At 44.0% G+C, this 24,218-nt stretch overlaps 1 protein-coding gene across 3 annotated transcripts in view; it reads left to right on the top strand.

The window, feature by feature from the left end:
• LOC129185146 (neural cell adhesion molecule 2-like) overlaps positions 1–24,218 on the top strand; it is a 243,331-nt gene that overhangs the window by 67,103 nt on the left and 152,010 nt on the right. The gene's annotated exons all lie outside the window — the stretch shown is intronic.

The raw sequence follows: 24,218 nt of genomic DNA, 5'->3' as shown, positions 1-24,218 counted from the left end.
TTAACACTTTTTGTTTCTCTGCTGAAAATGTGAATTCTGTCTCTAAAGATGACATAAAGCAAAAGCCTTACAAAAATGTCCATCCTATTAATGGAAAGACTTTTGAGGCAGTCTGTCAGAAAAGGGATATTTGTTTAGCACCTTTGTTGCAAAGAAGCACCTTTGTGTTTATTTGCTCATGACTTTTAGTCATTTAGTGAAATAAAGTTTTATATGTGCAAATTAGTGGCAGAAGCTACACTAACAACAACAGTGAAGGAGGATTTCTGAAAATGTGGCCCCTTGAACGTTTAAAATCTCAGTTCTATAGTCGATGGAGATCGTTGCTCAGGGGGGACCCCGACTTTCTCACCTTCAAGTACTCCTCTCTCCTTTTTCCTCGTCTAGTTGCAGTTATATCTGTCATCTGGACAATGGGATGTGAAGTTTAAGTCATTGTGGAGTGGAGCGCACATGCTGATCTCAGCATGACATTTAGCCTCAATGGGGCCCACGTCAGGGGTTTAGTTCTTTGTCTGGACATCACAGTGACATTGACATTCAGTTAATCCGTGTACACAAACAAAGGTTTGAATGATTCATCCAGTGTGCTGGAGGTACAGCGCTGGAGGGAGGAGAGAAAATGGGTTACCGAAGTGAAATATCTCTGATTCAATTTGACAATTGTTTGGCTTTTTTTTCGTGCCTGTGAGACAGGTGCCCTCTTACTCTCAAGGGGAAAATTAGCTGGTGCACACTTGAGCAACCTTCACGGGGATAGTACACTCCTGATCAAAATTTGAAGAGTTGAAAAATGGAAAATGGAAGAATTTACATTTGGCACTGTTGGATCTAAAGGAGCTTCTAAGCAGAGCTTCAAAAGGCAAAAAGAAGAAATGGGAGTAAGACAAAAAAATCTGAGTAAGCAATTTATTATTGCAAACAACCATTAAACTGAAATGGGCTGTTCATCAGGTGATCAAAGTTTAAGACTACAGTATAGCTCAAAAAGCCCCGAAACCACCATAACATATGAATGAAATGTTCCAGAAAGCACTCAGTAATGAGCAGCGGCGCCATTCTTGTTAATCTCCTCAAAAATGGGTATGGGCATGCTTGATGCCAGCGTTACCAGGAGGTTAGTGGGAATGTTGCTCTAGGTGGTGAAGATGGCTTCACAGAGGGTCTGGAACTGATGTCCATTTTCGTTAACTTCCCTTGCCATCCATCCCCAAATGTTCTTAACTGGATTTGATTGGATGGTCCAAAAGATGGAGCTTATTCCTCTGGAAGAAGTCCTTTATGAAGTGCAGCGTTGTCCTGTTGAAAGAGCCAGTCATTACCACACAGACGAGGGCCTTCAGTCATGAGGGATGCCCCCTGCAACATTTCCACATAGCCGGCTGCCGTTTGACGCCCCTGCGCAACCTGAAGCGTCATTGTTCCATTGAAGGATCATGATGGTGGAAAACATCTCAGGTGGGATCTCTTTGTCATGCCAGTAACTTTGGAAGCCATCAGGATTGTCAAGGTTCATTGTTTTCTCATCAGATAATAAAAGTCATGTTTGGTAAATTTTTGTCGTATCATTGTCAAATTTGGAAAGGGATCAGGTAAGGACTCAAGCTATGGCCCCATTGTGTTTTCCAGTCAATGAATGTAAAGCCCGGTCACACCGCCCGAACTTTGCTGTAGTGTCCCTGGAGTGGTGAAAAAAATCATCACTACTCGTAACCGCGCACAAAAAGGGGATAAAAAATAGAAAACACAGGCGTTGTCCTAGCGGTGCACCGCTGAAGCCGCCGTTGCTTTAGTGTTGGTTTAACGGTAGCGAACGTTGGTTTAGCCGTTAGAGCCGTTAGCGTCGATAGAGCGGCGTTCTGCGCATGCGGGCTGGTGGCATCCTCATGACTTGCTGGAAGGCTCATGGATCCTCATTCGCAGTCCCACAGTGCCCTCTAGTGTGTCTCTGCAAACACAACTGTCTGACCCACACAACTCTGTCTCTCCTTCTTCTCTCTCTACTCCTTCTGTCAACAGCTTGTTGCAATCTGAGGAGGTTCTGATTCTGCTGCTGGACTAGTGCACCAATCATAGCAAGTCTCTCAGCAACCATGGTAGTACAGTTTTACTGTAACTTAGAGCAAATTCGATATAACTGAGGTCTGCACTCAACGGCTATTCCAGTTTGCCGTAGCGGAAAATTGCCCGCTCCTCACCGCTGGCAATATTTTGTGCAGCTCAAAACTTTCGGAGCGGTAGGAGGGACCATCAGCGGTGGCCGAGCGGATACGGCATTGCCTTAACGGGGGCCAACTTCTGTTAAACGGTGGTGCGCGGTTACGAGCGGTGATTAATGTTTTTCACCGCTCCAGGGACGCTACAGCAAAGTTTGGGTGGTGTGACCGGGGCTTAAGATAGTTATTGTAATCTTTCATGTTTCAAACAAAAATATAGGCCAACCTAAAAAATATTCTTCTTTTCATTGTATTCAAAGCCCTATTCCTCAGTGTCAGTACTACTTGTCAGATTCTGAATGCTGGAAAGAAAAAAAAAACAGCTTGTTAGCTTTCAAAAGAACCCAAAGCCAAATGGTTCAGTGACAGCGTTACAGTTACTTTGGGTAGGACTCCTTGAGGCGTTTCAGCCGTCCCGGAATGCTAAGGGGTTAGTACAGCTCAACGTATTAACGTTCAAATAAATGTAATCATCTCCTCCCACCCACTGTATAGCTCCGCCCCCATGGCTGTGAATGACAGCTCCTGGCTACAGGGCCCCCCGAGCCGTGAGTTTTAAACACAGCCCCAAGCCCAAGGCTACGCAAGCTGCCGCGCAGTGCGGTGCCAGTGTGCGGCATGCGTGCTTGCCAATGCAGGTGTGCACGTGTGCGTGTGCATGTTGTCTCATTTTTGCATACACGATCAGGTTTGCTTACAGAGGATCAGAAACTAGTTTGGGGTGTTTACTTTTAATTATGTTTTTTTTCCCCCACCTTCTTTCTTTGCAGTGAATGTGAGTTTCTGTTAATTAGATACACAGAATGCGCTGTGGGCTTTTTGTACGTCCTCACATTTCCCTTTTATTGACTTTGAACAGATAAACATGATGCGTTTGCGTCGTATTCAGCAGCTGTCATTGGCTGGCGTTTAGTGTCTGCCATTACGAGTGATTAGCTGCGGATTGGCTGCATCTCTTGTCTTGTTTGCTCCATTTTTTCGTCACTTTCTAATGCAAGCCATTTAGAAAAGTGGCACTTGTATCTAAACCCAATCAAAAGCAGGGGACAGTGTGAAAGTGATGCTTTTGATCGTTGGACGTGTTTGCAAACGGAGTAGAATGTTTGCTGAAGATAAAGCAGGCTGATGATGTGGTCAAGTGGTATTCAAAATTTGCGCAAGGGGAGACACATGTACTCCAATTTGCGTCATTTTTTTTTTTTTTGAAGCAAAGAGCAAATCAGCGGTAAATCACACAGAGGAGGAGGTTGCAGCCCTCCAGAAGCTGACGTGCGATGCACTTCTGTGACATCATCGCAGATGGTTTCACAGACAAGACACTAATTAGAACATCAACAGCATCCACAGATTGTGTACCAAGACATGGTGCTGATTCAAATGTATTCAAAATGACTTTATGTTCATCTGCAAAAATGAGATCTTATTTAGACCCTATTGCACATCCATGTTTTTGATTTGAGTGGTATATTAAAAAAATACATTCTTGTGATTGGTTAGTCATATGAACCTCAGTTAGCGTACGCCCTGGTTAGTTTTTCGGTAACATCGAAAATGTCCGGCAAAATTTTGCCGTGATTCATCAAACAATTTTCGGTTATCGGACAATATGGCGCATGTCTTGTCGTCTTATTAATACACTTTGTGAGTCCAGCTGTGTTAGTGTATTTTTTTTAAATCACAAAACATCCTTGTGACCTTGCTAATACATGGACACAGGTACCGAAACGCAGTTTCATCGTTTGTTGCTAACTAACACAGTTACACCATAGGTCTCCATCAATCCATCTTCTACCGCTTATCCAAAGTCGGGTCGTGGGAGGAAGCAGCCTAAGCAGGGAAGCCCAGACTTTCCTCTCCCTGGTTACTTTGTCCATCTCCTCATGGCAGATGCCGAGGTGTTGCCAGACCAGTTGGTCCAACATGTCCTGGGTCTTCCCCGAGGCCTCCCCAGGGCACCGTCCAGGAGGCATTCTGACCAGATGCCCAAGGCACCTCATCTGGCTCCTCCTGTGGAGGGGAAGCAGTTCTACTCCAAGTTTCTCCTGGATGACAGTGCTTCTCATCTTATCTCTGAGGGAGAGCCAGGCCACCCTATGGACAAAACAAATTTTGGCCGCCTGTATGAGCGTCCTTGGGTAGTGTCCTTTCGGTCACTACCCAAAGCTCATGACCATTAGGTGAGGGTAGGAACATAGATCTACCGGTAAATTGAGAGCATTGCCTTTCAGCTCAGTTCCCTCTTCACCACAACGGAGCGATACAGAATCCGCATCACTGCAGACACCGCACCAATCCACCTGTCGATCACATGTTCCATCTTTCCCTCACTCGTGAACAAGACCCGGAGGTACTTAAACTCCTCCACTTGGGGCAGGAACTCCACTCTTTTGGAGTGGAGTGGAGTCAGACTTGGGGGTGCTGATTCTCATCCCGGTCGCTTCACACTCGGTTGAGAACCGATCCAGTAAGAGTTGAAGTTCACGGGTCGATGAAGCCAGCAGGACCACATCATCTGCAAAAAGTAGAGACCCAATCCTGCAGCCACCAAACGGAACCCCTCAATGCCCTGGCTGCGCCTAGAAATCCATAAAAATGTTGAACAGAATCGGTGACAAAGGGCAGCACTGGCGGAGTCCAACCCTCACTGGAAACGAGTCTGACTTATTGCCGGCAATGCAAACCAAGCTCTTGACACTGGTCATACAGGGAACGAGCAGCCTGAATTCCCTGGTCCGATACCCCATACTCCCGGAGTACTCCCCACAGAATTCCTTGAGGAACACATTGTTGAAGGCATTCCACAAAACACATGTAGACTGGTTGGGCAAACCAAAGGACACTGCCGAGAGTGTAGACCTGGTCCACGGTTCCACGACCAGGACAAAAACCACACTGCTGCTCCTGAATCCAAGATTCAACTGTCCTGCGGATCCTCCTCTCCAGGACCCCTGAAAAGACATTACCAGGAAGAGGAGTGTGATTCCACGGTAGTTGGAACACACCCCACCATATGTCTGTGCTTTTCTTTTGATCACGGCCGTAAAGTAGCCCACAATGGAGAAAGAAAGTTACAAGGGCCAGCTTTTTGATAAAGAAGGTGAGGAACACGACTGAATTCAATAAGTAACACCAGAGTGGTGTCTGTGTAGATCTCACTGCAACATCACCATCTTTGTCAACAATCACGTCATTTTGTTTGCTAATAGTACGCTAACCGGAGAATGCACGCAAAGCGAGGCAAAATTGTGGCAAAATGTTGAGATAAATTTGTTCTGTTAAGTGACAAAACACGGCATCCGGGCCGTACACTAACAGAGCTTCTAATGTTTATGTGTTGCATGTAAAGGTATGATTGTGAAGCTATACAAACATATTCTGCAAACAAGGATGTTTTGTGATAAAAATCCATGAACAACACGGTTGGACTCACACAGTGTATATTGTACGCTAACCGGAAAATGTACACAAACTGAGGCAAAATTTTGCGGTAAATTTGTTATGTTAACTGAAAAAACATGCTAACCGGGGGGTATGCTAACAGAGGTTCTAATGTTTATGTGTTTAAGTGTTTTCTGCAAGATTATTCTCAGCACTGCGGGTTCTGTTCAGGTAATCTACATGTCATGTACTCCTGCATGACGTTGTACAGTATGTATGCTAACCATTCTAAGGTTCCTTTTTTATTAAGATATTGTGCAAATCTTTTGCCCCAAAGCATTGGTATTTTGTATAGTTTGTGAGGCGACACAATCGAAGACTTCTTCAGTGAGCCTTTTGTCACTAAAATGTCTGTGTGTTGTAAAAAGATGTACTGTTGTCTTTTGGATTAATAGCCAGACACTCAACCGCGTGCTTTTAAACGCTTGTATAAAAATCAGCAGGTTGTGAGTCATAGCTCAAGATGTGCATGTGAGTAATACCGCTTGCTAAGATGGCAGCAGCATGACTCCTGTGTTTAACTCGATTGTAGAAATGTCTTTGTGTTCATAGTTACACACCCTTAGGTGCTGTGCAATAAGTTTCACTATTTTGGAAGAAAGAGAAAGTGTGATACTTGACAGTGGTCCATGTTAGACACGCAGAAAGTAGAGAATATTAGTATATAATATATTTTCATCCCATCATTTTTACAGTTGGAATGCTTGCAACGCTGCTTCTTGTTTGCAAAGCCTCACAGAGGCTTTTCTTTGCCGTTGAAAGGCGGGGACACAGTGCTCGTCATCTCTCAGCAACTGCATGCAGCATTGTGAAGGCTGTTCGCCGAGCGTAGCGTGCTGGCCTGTGTGGCACAAGGAAGCCTCACTCGTTTTATGCGCCTCTCTGTGGTCATCAATGGCCCCTCTCCCAAGTGACCCAATTAGAACTATACGGTGGTGGGAAGGAATCCTTATGTAACCTCTGTAGATGATACATTTCAGACAAGTGTTGCAGCCTGTAAACCTCTTAATCAATGACTTCATCAATCGGGAGTTAGCCGCTTTGTTCGTCCTGAAACTTGATTCTTTCTTTTCTTCATTTTCACATTTGGAACTCAACTATGCGTGTGCATGTGTGTGCACGCGTGTGCGCAGGAAATCACAAGGGGCAAAAATCCCGAGATGAGACGAGATCCTTTTATTTATAACCATACTTACGTTCTGAGAAAGTTTAAATACAGAGGTACCTCGGTTTTTAGTATTAATCAATCCAAAAGGCCCGACTCGCTCTTGCTCCCTCGGGGCAAAGATTAAGTGGTAAACTGACGTCTCAAGCTACACACGGAGATGCAACTTCCATCTTTATTATTCTTACCACTGATTAACTCATTGGTAAGATACGTACATCTACTGTATGTTCACTTGTAGCAGCTAGTTATATAGAAACAAAGTGAATTGTTTGATGGCTTTGTTTCATGTCCGGAACTCCACTATTGACTCCACTGTGACTTGGTCATTTTAAAAAATTAGCTTGCAGGCTTTGCACCTCGTTATTGCGAATAATTGTAGTTGGAGCTGCAGAAAGGAATGCGAAATAATATGAATAATTATACATGAACGTTTAGCATCACCTTGTCACCTTGCAATAACCGTGCGATAAACCATGCATTAGCTTGATCAACATGTACACAGCTGTAAATAGTGTATATACACTCATGGAAAAAATGATTAGACCACCCTTGTTGATCCATTTGAATTCCTGGTACAACTAAAGGTACATTTGTTTGGACAAATATTATGATGGTAACAAATAGAACTCATAAGAGTTTCATTTAAGAGTTGACATCTTGCAACTTACATGGTTTTGTTGATAATCACCAAAATCACTGAAGTTCTAACATGAATAGCTATAGAATTGTGCTGTCTCTGTTCAGAAACAAAAGCACTCCAGTAAAAAACACACAACAATAAAAATAATAAATAAAATTGAGCATCAAGTCACTGTAACCAAAATTGCACTTCAATAAATAACGAAGATTGGGTGTTGTTCCTTAACAGGAAGGCTTAGCATGTAACGAATGACACTGTCTGTGAGCGTGCACCATTTTGCGCTGCGCCTCAGTAAGTGTTGACTGTTGGAACGAAGGCTCCGCTGCACTTCGAGCGACAGGTTTTTTTTTTTGTTTTTTTTTCTCCAGTTGAGAAAACTGGACAGGGTGGTTGTGTTTGAGGTGCACATGCAAGTTTGTCATATTCCCCTTCTTCATCAACATCACTACTATCCAACAAATGCCACATATTAGCTCGTTGGTGTGTTCGTGGGCTCGCCTCGTTAATTCTGTGACATTCACCTTAGAAAGCATCGCTTTTGTGCCTTCATTCATATTTGCGTTTGCTCACTTGCAGGGTGAGTTTATTCCTCCGGAAGAAGTCCTTCGTCAGGCGGGCATTGTGAACTGCAGCCTTGTCACTCGCTAGCAGCCCCGACTCCACCCACTGTGACCAAGAGACCGAATGGCTGACAGGAGGGTTCGCTCGCTATGTTCGCTCCGCTATAGAACCAACACGCCCAGGTGTTGGGATAGAAGCACAGACAACCCTCTTGTCATGCAGCCTGTTTGGTAGAGAGGGAGGAAGAAAACAAACGCACATGCACGTCAATTTAACAAGGCCGGCAAAATTATTGAGTTTGTTTTTATTTTTCATGCGATTAATTGATTTTATTGATTATTGTGACAGGATGAAACTTATCGTTGACATGAACTTACTGCACATCAGCAACGGTGAGTCAGCAACGTGTAGGGTGCTGTGTTTGGACACTCGATCCATGCAGATTGAGACACGCAAGCGGACTAGTTTGTTCCGTGCAATACTGTACGGTAACTGACACAGTTTATGAAAATGTTCATCAAAAACCGAATCATACAAAAACTTTCCAAGGTTAGACTGCAGCTCATCAGTCATCATATCTCACGTGCATGTTTTACAATCACAGAATGTCTAGATTTCCTGAACCCAACAAGATTGCAGACACTAAGAATATGAGAGCAGGTTTGATTTCTAAAATTTTTATAGCTGGATTTCTTCATGTGATGTGTTCATTCTAAGGTCGTCACATCACCAACTCCAGGGAATTCCCTTCCAGCCCTGCGCCTTTTCTCCCAATGAACCCTGCCTGAAGATTGTGTCTTCATAGTGTTAGACAGCATTCAGTATGTGGTCCAGGGTGGGAACAGATATCAGCTGCAGGTACGCCATGTTTAGGTGGCCCCTTTTGCGAGAGAGAAGAGATACCTTTTTTTCTAACTTGAATTGGCTTCCTTTTCTGCACTTGTCACTTCTTATCAGCTCAGCCATTGCATCCCGTACAGGTGAAATAGAGCAGGCTACTAGCTCAACACTCAAAGCACAGCTAAAAAAACATATAGGTGGTTGTAAGTTTTACCACAGGATAAAAATAAGTGGTACAAAGTGGGACTGGATGTGTTTGTGTTGCTGTAAATGCCGGTGACTGATAAACAGGGTCTTAAGAGGGAGGAAACAGCAGGAGACAGGAAATTAAGGGACCATTTATAATGGGAGAGAACAGCGTGACGCTACAATTCTGCTCCTTTGTGAACAAATGCCAGTGGCCTTAATGAGGGATGCAACAGGGTAAGAAGCTGGAAGGCAACTCTCATTGACTAATACACATTTCATGCACTGCAGAGGATTCACTGCAGCCCAACTGGCCAACATTTTTAGGACCTTGGCAATGAGATGGTCGGATGGAATGATGAAGATGGACGCTCTGTCAGGATTGTGAGAAAGGTGTTCACATTTATTTACCCATCCTGGTCTCCAAGCGGATACCTGGCACTTTCGTGCTGCCACTTGACACACAATTCCACGTGTGCTCCGTGGCGGTAAAAACTATAAATGCTCACCACACACACATACAAACACATGTCTTGTTGACATTTTCATAGGCACTAGGAGTAATTTATGTAAGGTTAGCTTGCTCCCAGTGCACCAGGCCAGAACACAGCAAAAGCAAACAGAGAGCCAAAGAGAACAAATTGCTTTTTTAAATTGCTGAGACAGAGTGCTCTTTTTGCTCTATTAGGACAAAGTGCAAACACTGCTACCGCAGCGTGGCAGAGGGAGCACACCACAGGAGTGTGACTAAATCTAATAATAATGTCATCTGCCAACATGGATACCAGCAGAAGCAGGGTGATCTGCATGGAGAACACGATCATCTTAACTAGCGTTTACCTACCGAGACGTCTTTTTGCAGGCTGCAAGGTGAAGGATTTGTCAGTGTAGCTTTGACTGCGCTGCAACACAAGGAGAAAGACAGCATCTAAAATATCAGACCATGCACATGTGCTAAAGTACGTTGTTAAACCTCAATTCCGCTGGTCATCGAGTTAACAGGTTGGGCTTTTAGCTTGATGGCTAGTGCTCTCGACTCGGATTGTGCAGACCCTGCCTCGAGCCCAGTCAGAATGCGAGGCTGGCTGGACCGGGCAGGTTACAGTGGTGCCGTGACCTGGATGAGAGTGAGGCGGTAGAGCAGGTCGTCCAGAAACCGGAAGTTTGGCGGTCCACTCAGTCCACATTGTGTCCCTGGGGCAAGACACATGGTGTCCACATACCATTGGACAAAGCTTTCTGTCATTAGATACATACATGACTGAAAAGGAAATGAGTGCCATTTTCAGGCATCACTGTGACCACTGAGATACAAACAGAAACAAATCTTCTTAAGTCAGTGTCTGTTTGACCCGGATGCAGGGCAGCACATTGTCCAGTGCTTAGCACTCTTGTCTCGACACAAGAAGGTTGGGTTTAATTTAAATTCTGGGTCTGCTGGGGTCTTTCTCCCTCAAAGTTACAGTTCTCACTGCTGGTGTGTTTTCTCAAGTCCGTCCCACAGTTCAAAAACGTGCTGTATGTTAGGCTCACGGTTCATCCTCCTTCCCCTTCTGTTGATTGTTGGCTCTGTTCGGGGCCCGTTCACGGTCATCTCCATGGCAACTGCTGTGTTATTGCGATGAAATCCTGCGGACTGAGGCACCAAGATTGTGCGCTAGACTCAGTGACTTCTCCAGGCCTACACACACACGCATCCAAGGACAGTCTCACACATGCACATATGCACACACACACCCTCCCCCATCCAATGCCTTGCCGCTTCATTCGCCCAGTGCTGAGAGGCGGGGTCCACGGTACACCCTCGTGGCTGCCCCTCCCCGGTGCAAGTCTCGAGTTCTTTTGTTGTAAAGTGTGCTTATTTGTGCCTACGTTGCCGAGGTTTTTTTGCCAGTCTCACACTGTACTCCACCATGGGAGCATAGTTTGGACTTTCTTTTTTTTTTCTCCTCCCCTCTCACCCTCCCCGTGATATTGAATGCTATGTTGCGTGTGCGAACGGGTGATTGCACAATTCCGCTTGTACCTCCATGTAAGTGACAAGGAAAGGAGGCCATTCTCATGAAGTGGGAGTGTGATTGTGAATGGTTGGCTGATGGTGTACAAACCTCTCACCCTCAACTGGGATGGAGTCCAGCTTCCCCTCGACCCCAAAAAGGATGAATTCACTCATACATTCATATGTTCACCCTTCTGTTAAGACAATACAGGTCTCTTCTCCCAAACTCCATTGGTGGCCCCTGTGCTCCAGTAGAAGGCTTATTTACCAAAATAGAAGGCGATACTCTGGAGAGAGCTTGACAAGAGACCAATCATTACACCAGACGTGAAATATTCATGAGAACATCCCTCAAGCTCTCTTCTCGGAACGAAGATCTCTTCTATGCTTCGCTGCATGTCAACTTATGTCTCCATCAGATGAAATGCTCTGTAAAAAAAGGCAACCCACTGCAGGATATCTAATCACAGTCCCATTTACAGATTATACACTTTCAGAATATTTTTGAGTAATAACTAAAACATGAATCATATTTTAGTAAATATTTCTCATAGCGCCGTATGCTCTTTGTGCTAAAGAGATGATGAAAAGCTCCACCCAGATTGGAGAGTGTTTGTGAGTGGACGAATGAAACGGAGCTTTTTGGTTTGTTTTGTATTATGCATTATTCTTATTTAACAAAAGAACATGATGTTACAGATTTACGGGTGTTGCTTTAACTCTGTGAAGCGGTACATTGCGTGCGTGCGCCTGCACGGCCGTTTGGGGAAAAAAACAACAAAAAAAAAACATTCACGTTTCCTGGGCCTCATGTACAGTGGTGTGAAAAAGTGATGGCCCCCTAAAGCTCAGAAGTGGTTGGCCCCCCCTTAGCAGCAACAACTGCAATCAAGCGTTTGTGATAACTTGCAATGAGTCTCTTCCAGCGCTGGGGAGGAATTTAGCAGAATTGTTGTCATTCGGCCACATTGGAGGCTTTTCCTTTTTAAGGTCATGCCACAGCATCTCAATAGGATTCAGGTCAGGACTTGGACTAGACCACTCCAAAGTCTTCAGCCATTCAGAGGTGGACTTGCTGGTGTGTTTTGGATCATTGTCCTGCTGCAGAACCCAAGTTGCTTTCAGCTTCAGGTCACCAACAGATGGCCGGACATTCTCCTTCAGCACAATTCATGCTTCCATTTATCACAGCAAGTCTTCCAGGTCTTGAAGACCATCACACTACCACCACCATATTTTACTGTTGCTATGATGTTCTTTTTCTGAAATGCCAGATGTAATGGGACACACACCTTCCAAAATGTTCAACTTTTGTCTCGTCAGACCACAGAGTATTTTCCCAAAGGTCTTGGGGATCATCAAGATGAGACAAGTCTTAATGTTGTTTTTGTTCAGCAGTGGTTTTGGTCTTGGAACTCTGCCATGCAGGCCGTTTTTGCCCAGTGTCTTTCTTATGGTGGAGTCATGAACACTGACCTTAACTGAGGCAAGTGAGGCCTGCAGTTCTTTGGACGTTGTTGTGGGGTCTTTTGTGACCTCTCGGATGAGTCGTTGGGGTCATTTTGGTTGGCCGGCCACTCCTGGGAAAGTTCACCACTCTTCCAGGTTTTGGATTTTTTTCTCCCTTAATAATAAAAAGTTTCATTTAAAAACTGCATTTTGTGTTCAGGTGTGTTGTCATTGACACTTTTTCACACCACTGTAAGCTTGCAATGATTTGAAAGACAACGTCCACGTCATTACACATCTAATATCTCGTTATATAGCAGAGTTGGGGGAGTGATCCCTGGACTAACCAGCATGCCGTGATGTGCAGTTAGCGTTTTCATGTTTCTTCTGTTGTTTTAAATAGTTCATTTGTTAACTTCTTGTTCCGTGCTGTGTTATTTGGCTCGTACAGTGAGGAAGGTACAGTTGTCAGACTGTGTCGGGACCCCCACAATATTAATGATGAAATGCGCATGTGGTGCATATGAGTTGTGTTGAGTGTTACAGTGCCATCTACTGTACGGAGTTATTACCACAGGCTACACAGACAGCGCCATTGAAACATGTTTATGGGCGAGGGTGAACAGGAATTGCCAAATCTAAATGAATATATGGGAAACACCGGCATGGATACAAAGCTCATCCTTGAGCATCAGTAGCCTCTTCAGTTGAAGCCATTCATGCATTGTCACCTGACACATATTCAGCCACTTGGTTATTCCCTGCAAAACGCCGCCATGCATAGGGAAGCTAAATTCACACACACACCGTTCCTCAAGTACTCCCTTTTACTGGGTGACGCCACTCGCCTTCCGCTTAGGTTGCCGCTTATGCGCCCCTGTGATCACATGCATGGTGTTTTATCGGCTAGAAATGAGAATCTGGGAGCTGGGTGATTTATCTGCGCAGGTGATGCAGTGTACATTTATCAGAGTGGGACGTAGAGCTGGTTCAAGCGAATGAGGCATTTATAACGATAAGGCTGTGATGTAGTCAGTGAGGAGTTCAAGAGGGCGAGTGTGCAGTACGATAACTGTGATGTACTATCTCTTTCCCGCTAACGGCGCTCTGTAGCGGCCTAAGTAAAAGAAACTGTTTTTTCTGTGTTTCTTAATGGGATGATTCATGGTACGCAACCCAGAGGAGCGATCAGAACAGCGGTGCAGTTAGGCCCCGCAGGGAGCATCATGTCCACCTGTTAACAGGACTGTTTGCAACTGGGTCAACATGACGTTTTTTTCAGCCAATAAATAGAAGAGCACCACTGGTTACGAACCGTGGTTTGAAAGAACAGATTGAACAAAAACATTTTGACGCTAATCCCTCGTTTATCGCCCAGCCGCCACATGTGAACTTCCACAAAGTTGGATTCCTTATTTGCAAATGGAATATTTTCATACTTAGAGCATTTACAACCTGTTCACCTTCTAAGTGCAGCTTTTAACCTTTAACAGTGTTCGACATCAGAGCAGCAAGGGGGCGGGACTGAAGCACGGTCGACTTTGCAGCAGCGTAACGGTTGCAAACAGTCCCTTCAAACCCATCCAACTATCCACTTTCTATGCCGCTTATCCTCACTAGCGGTCACGGGGGTATGCTGGAGCCTATCCCAGCTGACTTCGGGCGAGAGGTGGGGTACACCCTGGACTGGCCGCCAGCCAATGGCGGGCCACATATAGACAAACACACTCACTTTCATTCCTATGGACAATTTAGAGTCGCCGATTAACCTAACATGCATGTTTTTAGAATGTGGAAGGAAACCGGAGTACTGTGTGGCCAACATGCTAACCACTCGGCCACCATGCGGCTCCCTTTAAGCCGTCATTGTTTATTTAATCATAAGTTTATTGACAAGTGCTCTTGCCGGTTCTCAGGGTATTGAATCAATCGCAAACTGACTGTTGTGGTTGTCTTAGAAGACGTTTGCCTCTCATCTCAGCTCATGCTCAACATCAACTGCTAGGTGGGACAACTCCAGTCGGACTAGAGAGGCCAGCTGTAGTTTGAAGGGTTGGCGCAGGATCCAAAGCATTTATCCTCCGAAGGTAGAGGCATGTCCAGACAAGGATGTTATTACTCTTTTATGGTGGCAAACGACAGTCATTGAGATACAACAGAGTACCAGCCAACAGCATCATGTGGTTATTCAAATAAACGACTTGCTTTTCCCCAGGATAAAGCCGATATGCAAATGGCTGCAGGAGTTGTTTTTGTCCGTTGTGGAGCTCCACAAGGCATCTCTTCTTTTAACAGTGGCGAAAATGGGGCTTAACAAGAGAGACGACGGCCTCCGTGTTGGGTTTTTCCCCGGTTGGTCCTCAGTCTTCCCCCACTTTTGTAATCACGTTATAGATTTCTGAACAGTGTCACTATCTCCTGCCAGTTTAGTATTTAGAGTCAGAGAATGGGGAATTGAATTGAATTGAATCTTGCATGAACGCTACAACAGATACAAATGACACCTGAGACTAGCTATTACATGTGTGATAGCTCTTTAAGGGAAATTATGCATGAATTATTGGTACATTTCCTTCTGGATGTTCAGAACGAAGGCGGGAAATGTCAATCACCGGCGTGTAATGTCATAAATCTGCGCATCCTGTATCCTAATCAGCTTTAATTTAGGTGTAAACGTGCCTTTATGTATTATTATTATTATAGGACAAGAAGGTGATGATGCCATCCTTTTAGGGTTTTTTTTTGTGAGTTAACTTTGTGTCTTTGTGTCTTTCTAATGAAGTGATGTTAAGCAAAGCAACACAGCGTTTTAAAGGAAAACATCAAACTCACAGGCTAATGGGCTAAAGCGTAGCAGCACTCCCACTTCAGTTGAGCCAATCGAAATGCGCCGGTTTTGAAGTCATCACTCATCCATCAACCGGCCACTTTAATGCGCACGTGCAAGCGTGTCACACAAAGCAAATGACAAATCCCTCCGCTGGAGATAAGAATTAATGAATAAGCAGTGGGTCCTGATTACCATAATAGCTGTTTTTTCTGTCTAAATGAGCAGACATTTCATGTGTAGCACCTTGCCTGCCAGTACAGCCTCCTTTCTCATTTATTTCTCGCTCGTTAGAAGTGTGCTACATTTAATAGACAGTAATTCCTCATTTATCACGGTTCATTGGTTCCGGCCCCGACCGCAACACAAAGTCGTATTCCCGCAGCATTGCTAGCATGCTAACATTAGCATAGTAGCATTTTTACCCATTTTCACAGGTAGATTATGATATCAACACTTAGCTCAGGTGTTAGCATGCTAACGTTAGCATGTACTGTATGGCGCTTGGCGGCGCTCTGTGAGTGCTTTTGTAGTTCATATATATTCATGTTGTTATCTTAATTTATTTTATTGTAAGTGGCTCACGATGCTGCTCAGTTAATGTGAACACTTTTTCATGCACTTTAGGAAAACAACCGGCTATTGTCTGAATGACAGCAGAAAGCGAATATGACCCATGTGCGTGTGTGGCATTATCCCATTATTTCACAAAAGCCCCCTCACCGGCGAGGGTCTATTTTCTCTTTTACTTAGCAGTTGCACTTGAAAGCAAACTTTCAGAGCAAAGTAGACTTAATGCAGGAATTTCGCAGCAATTCACCAGTTGCTTTGCGGTGTTTCTGTGGTGGTGATGGATTACATCTTTTAAATGAAGCAGCGCCTCGGTGACGTGGTTGGAAATACAAGTACCAGACATTAAAGTGCACGGCGCTGTGCACGAGAATGACTTTCCCACTTCGATGATGATGCTGCATAGCAATTAGGTTGGGTACCGCTTACACGTTATCTGATACTGGTGCCAAATCGGCACTTCTTAAATGGTGCCAGGTTGGAATGAAGCTGGAATCAGTACAAATTTTGGACAGAACAATGTCTTTTTATTTGTTTTGCATTTTGTGACATGCAGGGTGAACAAAATGGGAATTTAAATACTTCAATAATACAAATAAAATGATAAGTAATATACTTGAATGCCTCCACACACAGCCAGACAGAAACTACGAACCACCTTCACGGAAATTCAGTTATCACGGTCAGGTCTGGAACCAATTAATAGCGATAAATGAAGCCTGACTGTGTATATACATATACATATACAGTATTTACAGTGGTGTGAAAAAGTGTTGGCCCCCTTCCTGATTTCCTATTTTTTTGCATGTTTGTCCCACTTCAATGTTTCAGATCATCAAACAAATGTAAATATTAGTCAATGACAACACAACTCAACACTTGATGCACTTTTTCAATCAAAGGTTTTATTATTAAGGGAGAAAGAAAAATCCAAACCGACATGGACGTGTGAAAAAGTGATTGTCCCCCCTGTTAAAACATAACTAACTGAGATGAATTGAGATCTATGAGTGTGGAAAAGGTTATAAAGCCATTTCTAAAGCTTTGGGACTCCAGCCAACCACAGTGAGAGCCATTATCCACCAATGGCCAAAACATGGAACAGTGGTGAAACTTCCCAGGAGTGGCCGGCCAACCAAAATGACCCCAAGAGCGCAGTGACGACTCATCCGAGAGGTCACAAAAGACCCCATAACAACGTCCAAAGAACTGCAGGCCTCACTTGCCTCAGTTAAGGTCAGAGTTCATGACTCCACCATAAGAAAGACACTGGGACACTGGCAAACAGAGAATATTGTGTTCTATGGTTATATAAACATGGAACCTACCAAAAGAAAGATTAGACTCTCATCTTTCATCAGGAAAACAAAGTTTGTTTCTACCTTTTTCTGTTCTTTAGTAATCAGCAGCAGAACATACTGTAGTTTCAGGAACAAATCAGCTTCCAAGTAAAAAAAGGAAGGAAAAATGGCTCTTTTTGACACAAATATTTTGCCTTTGTGACAGCTCAAATATTTAAACAACTATACAACATAAATAAAAAAGGGCTGTTTTACATCAAAATAATATATTTTTTTTACAAATATAAGACCGTGAACTGTTTACAGTTTTCACATTTGGAACTAAACTGTGTGTGTGCACGTGTGTGCACGAGTGTGTGCGTGTGCTTGCGTTAAGATTTCCCTGCAGTGCGTTACCTTCTGCACACGAGACTCCTCCACGCTCTTCCACTTCCTCCTTGCTGTCGAGTGTGTTTTTACATGCAAAAGATACACGGCGAGCTCTTATCGAATGCACTTCTGCCACCTTGTGGCCGTCACCGATGAATACTTTTTCCCGGTGCCATTATGATGCCGTGCTTCGGTGCACATCTCCAGTAGCTAATAGCAGTGTCTGTCTAAATCAAATGTGGCGAGTTGTTCAAAAGAGCAACTGTTTAATGAACTAATATTGTTAATCGATGCAGACGTGGGACAATAGCCGGAGGGGGTCACAATTCTTCACGATTCCAAACAAAGTGTCTTCTCTCTCCCAACTCCCCTATGAAGCCAACTCAGCAAGACCATCAGTTTAGCTAAGGTCATTAGAGACAAAGGCAGCAGCGTTTTAGCAAATCTCAATTATTTCCCCTTTTGTTTTGTCTTCAGGGAGCCCGGGAAAGCCCATTATTATTGTTTATTAGTGCCATTGTGTTTTATCTCATCTGTGGTCATCTTTCTCGTTCGTGCCGCAGTTTGAGTCGAGGCAATTATCCAAATTTCTTAACTAATTAGTCTGCTGCTTCTCGGTGGGAATATAAAAGTTTTCAAGGATGACTAACGATAGATGGCAATCTGTGGAACATTAGCGAAGGTTTCATCACGATGAGAGCTGGTAATTGGGATATCTGCGGCTCGAGTGGCCACGTTTTGTTGAATACAGCAGAAACTAAGTGCCTATTCACTTTAATGTTTTTGTCTGGGCTTATGCAGAGGTCACCAGTCATCTCGCTTTTCATCTATGTGAGAGAAAACTTTCCTTCTGTGTCCTTACCACCCTCGGCTTTCTCCTGTTTCTTCCCCTGTATCTCAAGCGTGCGTCATTGTCTCACAAAGGGTTGCTTCCAAAGTGGTGACCTTGTGATCCCGTGCGTGGGCGGAAGCTGTGGGCCATGAAGAAGGACACTATCAAAGTCAATGCACCTTTTGTAACTGGAACACTAAAGAAATAATAACAGTATTGTCTTCAAATGCGTATTTTCTGCCAATAGTGATATTGAGGCACGAGTGGCGACGTCCCCCACACAGCGACAAGATCAGATCAGCAAGTCCGCGCTCTGGAATTCCACATTTTGCCTTTGGATTGTTAATATGCAGTTTGCAACGAAAGCGCTGGTTATGCGAGGGGGGGAGTATGGCGCCTTCCTTTAATGGAGTAAGCCCTCGTTTATTGCGGTTAATTGGTTCCAGACTCAACGTGAATTTCTGTGAAGTAGGATTCCTTATTTCTAAATGGAATATTTCCACAGCTAGCGCATAGAAAACCTGTTTATGACCTTTGGAATGTGTTTTTCAACATGATTAGCGCCCTCTAGACATGAAATAACACCCTTGTGGTCACCTTTACAGTCTTATTGTCCAGAATAGTCGATATAATAAGAGAAAATAAGACCTATAAGACATAAAAATATAGCCTCTCACACACACACACATACCCCTAGCCTATGTTTTTGTGTTTATTTAATATGCTTATATGGTAATAATACTTATGTGCTTGTACATTAGAATTACACACACAAACACACTGTTCTTACAGGCTTTGTCTTTGAATGCATGAGTACAGTATGTCCTCCAGTCGTCCCTTGTTTATCGCGGTTAACTCATTCAATCCCAGCCATTTTTCAAGAGACACCCCATTTAGATGATTTGGACGGATCTTTCAAGGCACACAGAATATTGTGTGCTATGGCTACATAACCATGGAAGAAAGAAAGTTGCACAACATTCCCAAACTGTTTTCACACAATTCAGACAATACGGTCATCCATAATATCTCAGCAAGATGAAGACTGGTCACAGCTGAGGGTAAATCCTGAATACTATGTGTATTTCCTGTAGAAGTCATGCTGCTCAGCTCACCGTGGCACCATTGATCCGTCTATCTGCCAGCCCCCGGTGGGGCAGCATTTATCAGTTAATTGGGCTGCGAGCCGCTTCCTAGCTCGGAGCACGGACTGGCGATGTCTCAATCAGAACTAACTATGCTGGCATCTTTCAAAACAAGGACCGGCCTCCTGCACGGACTCACTTTGCCGCGTCGGCGTATACTCTGTGATTATGAAAAGGCCAGGTGATGATTGTTGTTGCACTATCAGTAGATACATGTCAAGTTTCCATGCTTGTTGCCTTATGTCATCCACAACGTGGATGTGCGACTGTGCCTCAAAGGCAGCTATTGGTGCTCGACATACAGTAGTCATTAAAGTCATTCAACGAAGCAAGTGTTCGACTAAGCTCCCCAGCAATTTCATTTCTGTCGATTCTACGCTGTAGGTCGTGTAGTGTACAGGCGGTATAAGGAACACTTGGCTGCTTCCGACCTGTCAAATAACAACAATTTCTGGCATGTCAGAAATTTGGTGGGCCCGACAGTGATCTCACACAGCTACGGCAGATTACCAAATCTCAGAGCCCCTTTTACCCAGAGCCCTATGAACAGCATTGGCAAAAAAATGGAATGTATTGTAAAAATGAAGTGCTGTCATCGTGAGGAGAAGGAACGTTTGTGCCGGGAATGATTTCCCCCACGGACCGCTCATTCATGGCGACATCTCCTCACAAAAAAGAACTAAACACGTCGAAGCGGCCACCTGAAACATCGGCTAGATTGGCGGAAAAAATTGGAACCTGATATCTTACTGGTCACTGAGTGTGGGTGGAAGCTGGCTGAGTTAGCGTAGTTTAGCAGTGCATGCTAGTGTGGCTGTGCGTATTGACATTTTGTTATTAATAAAACAGTGAATGTCTTCCTTGCATCACAGTTTGTTGAGGATTTTGTAACATTGTGTGCAGCGGCAGACTTCCTATTCCAGGGCTCCATAGTGCGACTAAATGGTTGCATTTTGCAACTAAAATTTGACAAATTGCGAGTAAATATTTAGTCTACTCGCACATGTGCAACCAGGTAAAAGTACACGTTCCGTATTGAGTTGACAAGGGACGCACTTTTTTCCCTTATCTTATGAAGTTTGTGTCTATATTTGCCTGGGTCTATTTCAGAATTCGGCTTTATAAGTAGGGGTGTAACGATTCATCCACGACATCGATTTATATTCCTGTGATACAAACACATCAATCTGTGTTCAGCAAGTTTCCATTAAAAAATCCTTACATTCATTGACAAATAAGCGGGCCATGGCCCGGTACTGGTCCACGGGCGCGCCCGAACCCGTTGTTAAGTGTTAGTAAGTGACAGCCACTTGTAGCGTCCCCGTGGGACAAAACAAAAACAAGCTCCGAACTAACCGCATTCCTTGTATGTCTTCAAGACAAAATGTCGCTGTCGTAAAACAAAGCCACATTTGGTGTCTGAAGACCGGACGCGAGGCGGAAAGCTAGCTGCCGCCGGTGACGCAGAGTGACAGCCAGGCCAAGTAAGAAGTCAAACGGCAATGAGATTGAAAGGTCAGTGACGACGCGCTGGCATCGCTAGGCTTTGCCTGTGACAAGCTGTCGTCGAATGACTCCACATTAAACATAAGAAAGGGAAAAAAAAAGTCGCAATATGAGTAACAAACAAAACAAAGAATAAAGCTGAAGTTTTGGAAAAATTAGGTTGGGAAAAGGTTATAATATTACAATTATAAAGTCAAAATATTATCAGAATAAAGTCATAATATTATGAGAAAAAATGTACAAGAACAAAGTAGAAATATTTGTAGAAATACATTTTAAAAAACAGCAAAAAATGTAACGTATAGACAAAAAGTTCATGCTAATAACGCGCTCTGTCACCGACAACACAAAGCTGGGATGTTTTTTTCTTTCAATACAAAACATTTCTCAGCGTTCAAAAAAATGTCAAAATGGCCCGGGCAGCCTTTGATTTTTCAATATGCGAACCTCGGTGGAGAAAGCCGGGACACCCCTGGACCAGCCGATTAAATACAATGGCAGACTTCCTGTTTGTGGAAGATGCGCCAAGAAAATATACTGAGCTCGGTGAAGCCGGTGTCAGGGGTATGTTTTTGTTTGTTTGTCTGTTTTTCCGGAGAGAGCTAGTGGGGAAGTTTTGCGGGGCCCTTACCCCATAAACACACTAAGCAGCGGCAGCCATTGAAACCACCGACTCATTTAGTCAGACCTTTGACATACAAGTACAATTTTTGCCTTTTGCTGCGAGAATGATGTGAGTTAGATGTCACTAACAACCACAGAGGCTTGAACAGCAAGCATCTACCTGCGTTTGTCTCAAAAGCGTGATTGTTGTGCTTCCAGGTGAGCAGACCAGCAGTTTCACAGGGAAGAAAAACTAGTCCATTACCAGAAAAGCGCACCAGCAACTTCAAGAGAAAAGAGCCACTTCACACAACATTTTGTAAAAGCAACACACCCAGCTACCTGCAATCAGGAGAGGGGCGGGTTGGGCTTGCTGGGGTGTTGCCAGGCAAGTTAACCACGAGCTATGATTAGAGAATCAACATTTCAAGTCTTCTTTTGCTGTGTTGTGTTCAAGTGCATTTGTGTGTTTTAGCAGCAGGGGGGCTGCTACTGCTAAATGTCAAGATCACCAAACAGCACAGTTTAGTTTGGTGACTCTCTGTCCACAGAAGCTGAAAATAAAAATAGACAAAGAATGATTCAAAACAGCAGTTTTAAAACACTAAATAGACTAAAATAATGATTTGAAAGTGTATATTCTGCTCTATAAGTCGCATTAGCTGGTATTTATGATGGAGCTATCATCAGAGCAAGGTTGTTTTTTTACGAGTTTCATGGCGCCGCTTCTAGCAACATTAAATTCACAAGAGAAGGAGACGAAGCCAGAGGGAGGAGGTAATGTTTACACCAACAAGCAGACAAACTAAAGCTACAGAAGCTGAAATAAGTACATTTTTTAAGTATATGGATACATTAAAAAGTCAGAATGTTCTCGGAGGTGCTTTTAATACGTGACATGATGCCTGGACGCGTCCCCATGTGCGGAAATATATCAAACAACCAAATTTTAACACGGAAAACTTTGTGTTTGTATTCACAAATGAATTCAGTAGAGTGAAAATCATATGTGTATTTAGTTAGTCAATGGCTGACGCAGCAGCTACAATCTCCAAGCTATAGACATGATTAGTGTCCTAATTAAACAACACTGCTGTTTAAAATACCATATTTTTCAATTCACAACATTCAATTCACATTTTCAATTCAAAACTATTTAATTCATAAATGATCACCGCTTTGTGTTTGACTTCTTAGTCAATACCCACAGTATGAATATATGTAAGATGTTATATGTGTTGTGAAATCTGTGACTTTAAGAGGTGCGCCCTGGGAAGTGACATGCGTGACGTCAGCTAGCTGGTAGTTTCCGAGTGTTAGCATGGTGAGCAGTGTGGAGCGTGCCAGTGACTGGTGTGAGTTGTGGCTGACAGCAGCTCCTGTGTGAATGTTCACTGCGTATGTGCTCGCTGCGCTATTGCAGCAGTATTCTACTACACCGGCCACTCTGCGTCAGGAAAACTTGAAACACTGATGAGAATGTTAAATTATGCATATACTGTATTTGATACAGTATATCATGTATAAGTCACACCTGACTATAAGTCGCAGGACCAATCAAACTATTAAAACCAAGTCTGGAAAATAGCGTATATATGTATATACATGATGGTATATACACATCATCATAAGTGATGTTCATGTGTGCATATTGTGCAGGTCGTTACGTTCATGTCCAGCAATTGTTTGCATGCAAGTGTGTTAGAGATGCAAGGGGCTAGTGGAGTTATGGAGGCCACAGCCTTGGGGTAAAAGCTGTAACTTAGTCTGTTTGTCCAGGTTTTAATGGAGTGGCATCTCTTCCTCGAGGGCAGAGGTGTGCACAGGTAGTCACCTGGTGTGTTGCGTCCTGCTTATGCGCCTGGCTTCCCAGTGTACACGGCACGCAGGTCTGGCAGTGTCATGCCTGTGATCTCCTGCGCTGTTTTGACCACACGAGACAACTCGTTTCCTGTTGTCTGCCATGCAGCTGGCGTACCACGGCGTGACGCACCGGCACCGCACGCTCTCTACCGTGCATCTGGAGAAGTTTAACAGGATTTGGGAGTGGAAGGAGCAATCTGGTTGTTGCCGGGCAGCTTTTTACTGACAAAGCTTGCTCACGCGAGCCATTTGTCTCCAGCAAACAGAGAGCTTCTGCATTTGTCTCGTTGTGGTTTATGCTTTATCTCATTTTTATCCCACAGGGGACAGGAACCGTATATTAATAGCTTCAAAATGACACTTTAATGTGACATGGATGCAAAATGCTGCGACGCCAAGGCGGATAGTCAGCGCATTAGCAAGGCGTCAGTAGCCAAAAATCCCCTCCCCTACCTCCGCACCCCGTCCTCTACTGATGCTGCTGGCTGTGCTCAGCCCCTCCTCTTCCATCTTCAATTCCCTTCTTCTTTCTTGCACTCCTTCCACCAGGATTATCCATGATATCTACCGTGGATATTGGGCAATAAATTCCCGACCATGCTACGGGTTTACAGTGAGAAAACAAGCATTAAGAGAGAGGGAGGGATTAAGGATTAAATCCTGCTAAAGAGCAACGTGTGTGTATGTGTGTGTGAGGGTTTCTGT

This window comes from Dunckerocampus dactyliophorus, chromosome 1 (genome assembly GCF_027744805.1).
Source record: "Dunckerocampus dactyliophorus isolate RoL2022-P2 chromosome 1, RoL_Ddac_1.1, whole genome shotgun sequence".
Taxonomy (NCBI): Eukaryota; Metazoa; Chordata; class Actinopteri; order Syngnathiformes; family Syngnathidae; genus Dunckerocampus; species Dunckerocampus dactyliophorus.
Note: the sequence above shows the minus strand (reverse complement) of the source record. Positions and strands in the feature narration are given on the sequence as shown.